Raw genomic sequence first — 9,782 nt, 5'->3', positions numbered from 1 at the left:
GAATGTAGTTGGCATAACAGTCATATTATTGTCTCCTATGTAATAGGAGAATAACGGGTTAGACCTCCCAATGTACAGCATTCTACATTAAGTAAGTAATATTAAAATAAAGCTCCAATTTTCAGATCAATTGTGTTGTGAATCTATATCATTTCATTTTGTAAGATATTTTTATCTAATTTTGGTGCATAAAGTTTGGTGTCATCAGGAAATATGTTGCATTTTGAAGCAATTATATCAGGTAGACCAGTTATATAGATACGAACATTAAATGACCAAGTTCACTGCCCTGAGGAACACCACTAGTTGCGCATATGAAATCAGAAACAATTTTCACCTCCGGCAAGCCATTGTGTACAATCCAGTTATCAATATTATCAGTAAATCCATAACATTTAAGTTTCAAAAATAACCTTGTGTAGCACAGAATCGAACGCTTTCCTGAAATCCAAATATATAACTTCAATGGTGCATTTTTCCTCAATAAATCTTGTAAAATCATCCATTACTTGCAATAACTGAGTTATGCAAGAGCGTCCCTTTCTAATCCATGTTGATAGTTATTTAACAACTGATTAATTTCAAGAAAAGTAATTATTTTCTCTTTAACTATAATCTCTAAGATTTTAAAAAGAATACAGGTTAAACTTATTGGTTTGTACTTTTTTTAATATTGACATAAGTTTTCCAAATTTCCAATCATCAGGGAGTAGACCAGTAGAAAGAGATTTGTTATATAAATAGCATACTATTCTTTTAGTGTATTCTTTAAGTAGTTTCAAGCCATTTTAACATCCATCTCAAAGTAATTGGACCAATCCAATTCAGCCAAACACCTTCTACCCTCTTCATAGTTTCCTTAATAAAAGTCATAAACTTTTTTTGTATTCATTTTAAAAAAATGTTTTCTGGTATGTTTAGAGCGATATGCATCATTTTCTAGTAAAACGCAACGTGATCAAAGCGCGTTACAAAAGGTCCCTGACCAACAGCAACACGTAACACATAGAACAAGACAAGACACCTGTTAAGGGATATTACATTTTTTTTTCGGACAGAGACAACGCTGTTAACGGCCAGGTACTCATTTTACACTTGAGTGCTGTGAGAGATGTGAGCAAAGAGCCTTTTCCAAGGACTCAACTATGCACCGAGCGAGGCTATAATCCAGGACTTTCCGATCCTAAAACGAAAGCGAGTGTCATAGCACAAGACCACATCACCGCAAAAAATATATAAATAAAACAATGCATTGTCATTCATTCAAGCGAGGCAGGTTGCATAATGTAAAATATGATATGAATAATGATCAGAATACAACCGTGGCAGTGACATGTGCTCGGATTTTTGATTATATTGACCCGGGGAAGGAAGGGGATGGGGGTGGGGATTGTATTCTAACAATGTAGTAAACCCCTCTACACATTCGATATAAATTAATCACTGAAATTAGATAAAGTAGTAAAGTAAAATTAATCATGGCAGTCATCTCCTTATACGCCCACTGAATTTGTTAAAACTCCCTAATCAAATAACATCCGGGTTCTAAAAGTAGAATACTTGTCTGAAAGTAATCCATTTTAAAATGTAAGTGGCGAACATGAGTTTTAGGTAGTTTTAAATTTAGAATCATTCTATAGCTATTTCTTTCTCCTGTCCATAGAATCGCGTTTTTTCCAGCAGGAAAACATTATCAATAAATTCACTACATTCATGATTACATTTCATAATCACGCCATCTTTCTCAAACAGCGCCACCATATATCATCCAGAGCCTTCTTTTCTTCCTGTTTAACTCTCTCCTTACATGCCATTTTCAGAATTTTCACCGAAACTTTGCACCCACCCAGCACAAAAAGAGTTTTCTCACTTAAACAGAAAAGCAACAAGTAGATCCTATACATAATATTGTTCAGCAAAATGAGCTCTATAATACAGTGTCACGTTTTTTATTGATATAACAACGAGTTTTCTTTAAATGTTGTGATGTGCACAAGAAAGCAGAAAGATAAAAGTGTTGGTTGTATTGTAAAGAATGTGACGATTTTACAATGGTTGGTAAAGAAAGGGCTAAATTGAATAATATGAGCAGGCTTATGTTGAGAGAGATTAGATATAAAATCTATTTAGCAACCCGAAACGCACCCAAGAATACACGAATCAGATGTTAATCTTTTCCACAATGGAAGAAAGTATTCCGTCCTTCCTCCATGTCTATACTCCAACATTACCTTATTCAATTCCTCCTTTTTTGTGATATTTTTTACTGCTGGTAAGGCCCCCTCCAGAACGACTCTGATTACCGTCCCCCGCCAAGGTTGACCTTTGCCTAAAAAAGGGAGGAACCTTTTATTGGCGTTATGATATTGATGGAACAGTTGAGTAGATTTGTCTACTCGAATCGAGTCATTTAGCTCTTTGACTTTATCCGCCACATTTGCACAGAAAAGTTTGCCACTGACTGGGTAAGATGCATTACATAAAAAGTTGTAATCTTCCTTAATATCACCCCTGCATGATTGTCTTCTAAAAAAATATCTGGTTCATGTGACGCATTTGAAATTAATGTCACTCCAGAAATATTTTCCAGAGCTGGTTTAGGCCAGAGTTCTGACACTTTATCCACGGCGAGGCTAACTGCTGTATGTAACATTAGTAAAGAGGACTTAACCTAAAAATAGGTTTTAATCATAGACTTATAATTACTTGTAAGACTGCAATTCAATTCGGTGTGTGTTTGGATAGTCATCCTACACATATCAATATGGGCAGTTGTGCTTGACATTTATTACTTGCCAACAAACAACATTGAGCGATTGCCAAATGCATATATAATTGGTCCCAGTGTCAAGGTGACTCAGCGGTAAGGTGGATTATCTTTTCCAATTTCAAGCAATGTGTTGGCGTCGTTAGTGGTGGAAAGGGTTACATTGACCCCGGCAGTGTGTCCTTCGACGAGCCGCTTTACATGCAATATCCTATTCGACTCATTTGTATACGAGTGCCTGGCCGATTCCTAGTGATAATAAGGGAACCTAACAGCTAACTTGTACGTTATGACATTAAAATTTGGCTCAATTCGTCCCGATGAGAGAATACATGAAGCATTGAGAAGCTTATTCGTATTGTCACGACTTTTGTCTCATGTTTGCTTTAGTGGGTTGTGTGTGTGTGTGTGTGTGTGTGTGTGTGCGTGTTCTTAATATGTGTGTAATATATCGTGGTTGTTTTTTTTCCAAGTCATAATTCTTTCCTATATTTGTCAAGTTATATCTACTTACCTTTCACTCCTCAAAAGAGCAGTTACAGCAATAATAGGCTAGATCTGGTTAGGCTAGAATATCAAAAGGCGATTCAAACTGGGGATTATGAGTGATTAGTAGAGTAATGGATAATGTCAATGGGCCTTTCTAAAGCTGCACTTATTATTTTTTTCTTCAGCACTGTTGGGAAATATCATAGATGCAGGACACTGGCAAAACAGATTATTTTCAATTTGACCAGAATTTAACCCTCTCCTTACCACCAATAGGAAAATTGTCAGATTCGTTACGATGCAGCCAACAGTTTATTTTCTTATTCTGATTTCATGTTGTTATAGTTGTAGCTATAAAAACTCGACATTGTGTTGCAGAGCTTATTTTTCTGAAAAACCTATTTTTGTGTTGGATAAGTATGAAGTTTAGTGTAAAATTATGAAAATACCTTGTGAGGAGAGAGAGTTAAAAAATAACAAGCTTTAGACTAAATGATACAGTGGAATCCGCATATAGTCAACATTATAAAAGTCAACTCCAATATCAGGATTCCACAGGACTGAGAAAATAATATAGCCCCCAGTACCGTTTAAGCAAGCTTAAGATTTAAGATGTTTGGGCGTTGGTTGTTTTAATTGTATACATTTAAAGGGCAAAATAAAAATTCTGTGTTTGTTTTTTCCAGTGTATACCAGAAATGCCTAAATGTCACAACAGAAATATTATCGGCCCAGCCCACCGTTCAACACGCACAAATATCACAATAATATATAGACAATTTTATCGACCCAGCGCGCCGTTCAATAAGAAATCTCAATAAATTAATGAATAAAAAAATAATAAAATATAATAAAATTTCGAACAAACTGAACATTCCCTTGTTCTTCCGTTGATTTTTTTCTTCGAACTGTTCGTGTTTAACCAGCAGACTTGTTTAACAATCTACAGCTATACTTTGGTGGGACCGTTTGTAATATCATTACTCCGATTGTAGTTGAAAATATCTTTATATCTTAATGTCATAAAATCAACGACAATTTTTTGGAGGGGACAATTTTAAAGAATTATAAAGTCTAGCTGTGTAAACTACTCACTTAGTTTAGTACATTTTTAGTACATATCACAAACCCATGCTGCAAAGCCCCACCCTTATTTGTCTCTAATAAAGTGATGACACAAAACAGTAGTACTAAAAATCTAACTAACTCTCGATTGTTCAGCCTGTCATGATTTCTTCCATGATAAAATGTAATCATGATATTTTGTTAGATTGATTTCTTGAATTTACCATTTCTTTAGGGCGATTAACCAAAATTTGTTTCAATTAAACAGTGACTTATATATAAAGTTAATTCTGTTTCTTGGGCAATGTTGCGATCAACAGAAAGTTGCGGTTAACCTAGTTGCAATATCCGGAGTGGACTTTAATATATATATATATATATATATATATATATATATATATATATATATACGTATATATTATATATACATATATATATATATATATATATATATATATATATATATATATATATATAAATAAAGCAAAGCAAGACTCGAGTCGGGGACATACAGGCCAGAGATCAAGTGTCCTAATAGTTGAAGAAGTCCATAAAGTTACACACAAGCATACACACAAAATGACATGTACAGTTATTGAGACAAAAATAATTGTTTTCATTTAATTCCGGAAAATGTTCATTTATTGAGATATGTTTTCAAAAAAGTTTTAATTCTTAATTTCGAAAAAAAAAGATAAAAGATGTATTGCTTTTCTGTATTTCAAATTGTGAAAATTGTGTCCATATGGTTTACCTGCAAGTAACAAAAATAGAAATAATGTTAGGGCGTAAAATTTATAGAAACATGATACTATTTATAATGATATTGATGATGATGAGAGATGATTATGACAACAACTATTGGTGGTGATGATGAAATCGATGATGACAATGATAATGAAAACAGATGGTTTTTATATACCACCGTATGCCTTATACCGTATATCAACAAGCTCAACGCGCTTAACAGTAACGTGGCAACTTTCACTCAAACATGCAATATTAAACAAAGCAATAATTCTACAGTGTTACATATTAAGAAGAAACGTTTTAAGACATTTTAAAAAGAATTCTGCATCATTACTGTCTCTGATATATCTTGAAAGAGAGTTCCAGATAAGGGGTCTGTAGCCAAATGCATGCTCGCCAATTTTGCGAGACTTTTTGGCTTCACAAGTATGTGATTATCAGACTTTGATCTCATATTTCTGGATGGGACGTAGAATTTAAGCAAGTCATTAATGTTTCCTGGACAATCAGAGTGCAGTGATTAAAACATAGTACAGATCGTATATTCTAAACGTTTCTCAACAGGAAACCAATGGAGTTCTCTTAGCAAACCCGATGCAGATTGATTGATCCTCTTTCTATAAATAAGTCTGGTTGCATCGTTCTGGGCTATCTTAAGGGATTTTATTTTGTCTTTATTTATAAAAGAGAGGAGAGAATTGCAATAAACTAGCTTTGACAGTTTTAGAAAATTAACTAACAAGGTAAAGTTGTCTCTTGTAATGAGATGTCTAACACTACGTATTCTTCTCATTTCCATGTACATTAACCTAATGATATGATTTACTTGGCTGGTAAGAGATAAATATGAATCAATGCATACACCCAAATTGCGAACAACCTTAGCAGTTTCAATTACACTAATTCATAAAACAATTCACACTCTACATTTTTAAGGACAGCTGGTCTGGCGATAAATATTATTTCAGCCTCACTATTGTTAAGTTTAAGTATGTTCAGTTCCATCCAAGTTTTCAATTTAACAAAGCAAGACTAGAAATGTTCAATTAAAATATTCAAAAGACCATAGGTTGATTACTTAAATATTTGACTATCATCTGCATAAAGTTGGTAATTTAGATTAATATAAGAAATAATTGATCCACGGGTTTAATGTACATTGTAAAAAGAACTGGACCCAGTACTGATCCTTGTGGCACACCAATTTTCAGAGGATGATCAGATGATTTGACATTATAAATCACAAAAGTCTGTCTACGATTCGTTAAAGAATATTCGAACCATTTCAGCGCCAATCCCTGGATACCAAAAAGACGTTCGAGTCGATTCAACAGAAAGTTGTGGTCAATCGTGTCAAATGCCGCCGATAAGTCCAACATACATAAAATGTTCACCTCATTTTTATCAGCATTTAAAATCAAATTAATTACTACCCTTAACAGCGCAATCTCATATAGATCATGCAATTTTTAATGTAAATATGATTGGTGAAGAACGGCTTTTTCGGGAATTTTGAAATAAAGGGAAGGTTTGAAACGAGTCTGTATTTTTTTAAATCATTATGATCTAAAGAGGGTTTCTTTAAAAGTGGGGTAATCGAAGCATTCTCTAAACAGGGAGGCGATACCAGTTTGCAGAGACTGATTGATTATCTCATTTATTGATGGAGTAAGCCCGTAAATGCAAGAATTTAAAAGCGATGTTGGAAGGGGATCGAGCTAACTAGATTTATTTGGGGCCTTCATAATTAGATTCTTTATAAATTGTTCAGAGACTGGTTGAAAAGAATTTAATGATGATGATATTGTAATCAGTGGCTGGTAGTATAGTATACCGTAGGTGTACCAGAAAGTACTATACTATGTGAATCCAAGATCAGCATCAGTAAAAGGTAAACTGCGAATACTACTACTACTACTACTACTACTATTACTACTACTACTACTACTACTACTACTACTACTACTACTACTACTACTACTACTACTACTACTACTACTACTACTACTACTACTACTACTACTACTACTACTACTACTACTATTACTACTACTACTACGACTGCTACTACTTACTACTACTACTACTACTACTACTACTACTACTACTACTACTACTACTACTATACTACTACTACTACTACTACTACTACTACTACAACTACTACTACTACTACTACTACGACTACTACTACTACTACTACTACTAGTACTAATACTACTAGTACTACTACTACTACTACTACTACTACTACTACTACTACTACTACTACTACTACTACTACTATGTGCGGCTATGTGGTCTTGTGGTATGACACTCGCTTTCGGATCGGAAGGTCCCGGGTTCGAGCCTCGCTCGACGCATAGTTGAGTCCTTGGAAAAGACTCTTTACTCACATTCTCTCACCGTACTCAGGTTAAAATAAGTACCTGGCCGTTAACAGCGTTGTCTTTGTCCTAAAAATTGTAATATCGCCTAACAGTCGGCATGTCTCGTCCTACATGTTAAATGTTGCTGTTGACCAGGGACCCCTTGTAAAGCGCTTTGAGCACGTTAAGTGAATATTGCGCTATATAAAAGCTCATGTTTACTACTACTACTACTACTACTACTACTACTACTACTACTACTACTACTACTAATACTACTACTACTACTACTACTACTACTACTACTACTACTACTACTACTAGTAGTACTACAACTACTAATACTACTACTACTATTACTACTACTACTATTACTACTACTACTACTACTACTACTACTACTACTAATAATAATAATAATAATAATAATAATAATAATAATAATAATAATAATAATAATAATAATAATAATAATAATAATAATAATAATCTCCACCACTAAATACAGTCACTGCACCAATAACAAGTAAAGCCGGACATGCACCGATTGGGAGACACAACTCTCTTACTGGTCAAGTAAAGTCATCATTTTATACTCAAGTATGCTCAGGAAAAATGAATAAAAAACTTTTTTAAGGACTCGCTGAGATTCGAACCTTAGACACGTAGGTCGCAAGCATTAGCGCATCTCCTCTTTCCTGATTGTACTGTTCATAATACTTATAAACCTACATTATCAAGAAAGGCGTCAATTGGATTCAATAGTCGTAACGTCACTTCCTTCCTAATGACGCATGGTAACTTAGTAACACTGGCTCTAAACTATCGGAACAATGGCGGACGCCCGTATGAAATATTTCTCCGGCGAGCATAAAAACGTTTCCAGAGGAAAAAAACCCCATAAATATGATCATATTTTGACTTTTACACATTCTGATCGCAAGGCATATGAAAAGGGAATGAAAAGTTCTAGCCGGCATGAAGAATAAAAAGTAATGATTTTCTTTGTTTAGAACCAAGATGGCCGCCGTTGCCGGGCGCGTGACATCAGACTATTGAATCCAATTGCTTTCATCTGTGATCCGCGTTGAGAATCTTAGACACATCACCATAGGTCGCAAGGATTAGCACACCACTTCTTGCTGACTACACTATTCATAATATTAATAAAACAGCAATAAAAAGGTGTCAATTGCCTTCACATCTGATCAACGATGAGACTCTTTACTAGTATTACATGTGATCCATTCTCTATCAAGGATTACGTCAAGCAGATGCTCAGCATTGAGTTTGATTAATCAGCATAAATGTGGACCTTCTGAGCCACTAGGCCCATTTTAAATCATCATCATCATCATCATTATTATTATTATTATTATTATTATTATTATTATTATTATTATTAGTAGTAGTAGTAGTAGTAGTAGTAGTAGTAGTAGTAGTAGTAGTAGTAGTTGTAGTAATAGTAGTAGTAGTAGTAGTAGTAGTAGTAGTAGTAGTAGTAGTAGTAGTAGTAGTAGTAGAGTAGTAGTAGTAGTAGTTGGAGTAGCAGTAGTAGTAGAGTAGTAGTAGTAGTAGTAGTAGTAGTAGTTGTAGTAATAGTAGTAGTAGTAGTAGTAGTAGTAGTAGTAGTAGTAGTAGTAGTAGTAGTAGTAGTAGTAGTAGTAGTATCATTATCATTATTATCGTTATCATCATCATCATTGTGTGCAAAACAAGTGCTCTATCAATTGAGCCATTCAGGCGACTGCAGACGGTCCAAAATTGCTACCAGATCGACCTTTCGACGGCGGAGGTTTGACTCTGCCACACTTCTCCTTCAAAGATTACACTAGCTGCCTGTTGAGAAAAGGGTCAAATCCAAAGCAAGTGTGCTAGTTTATCGTTGTCTGGAAAACACTGGCCCTCCCTATCTCACAGAACTCCTAAAGAATTATTCGACAACCCGACCTTTGCATTCCTCCAATGACACTACCCGTTTGGCTATCCCACGCATTCGTACAAAAAGCGAGAAAGAGGTCCTTTTCTTATTTTAGTCTGTCTGTATGGAACACCATTCCACAGAGCACCGGGAATCCAAATCATTTTCTGTGTTCAAGAAATCCGTGAAAACATTTCTTTTCTAATGTCATGTACTCTCTATATTTTTTGTGTTGATGTAAAACGCGAAGAGCCTCATGGTTGAGGATACCATGCGCTCAATAATAGTTTATTATTATTATTATTATTATTATTATTATTATTATTATTATTATTATTATTATTATTATTATTATTATTATTATTATTATTATTATTATTATTATTATTATTATCATTATTATTATTATTATTATTATTAT

At 34.2% G+C, this 9,782-nt stretch overlaps 1 protein-coding gene across 1 annotated transcript in view; it reads left to right on the top strand.

Moving 5' to 3' along the window:
• The window catches only part of LOC144956890 (uncharacterized), a 602,990-nt gene that overhangs the window by 568,273 nt on the left and 24,935 nt on the right, over positions 1-9,782 (top strand). The window lies entirely within an intron of this gene.

Source organism: Berghia stephanieae, chromosome 11, assembly GCF_034508935.2.
Source record: "Berghia stephanieae isolate SIO BIC M18660-M18661 chromosome 11, UCSD_Bste_1.3, whole genome shotgun sequence".
Classification (NCBI taxonomy): Eukaryota; Metazoa; Mollusca; class Gastropoda; order Nudibranchia; family Aeolidiidae; genus Berghia; species Berghia stephanieae.
The sequence above is the reverse complement of the archived record's forward strand: the minus strand, read 5'-3'. Positions and strand labels throughout refer to the sequence as shown.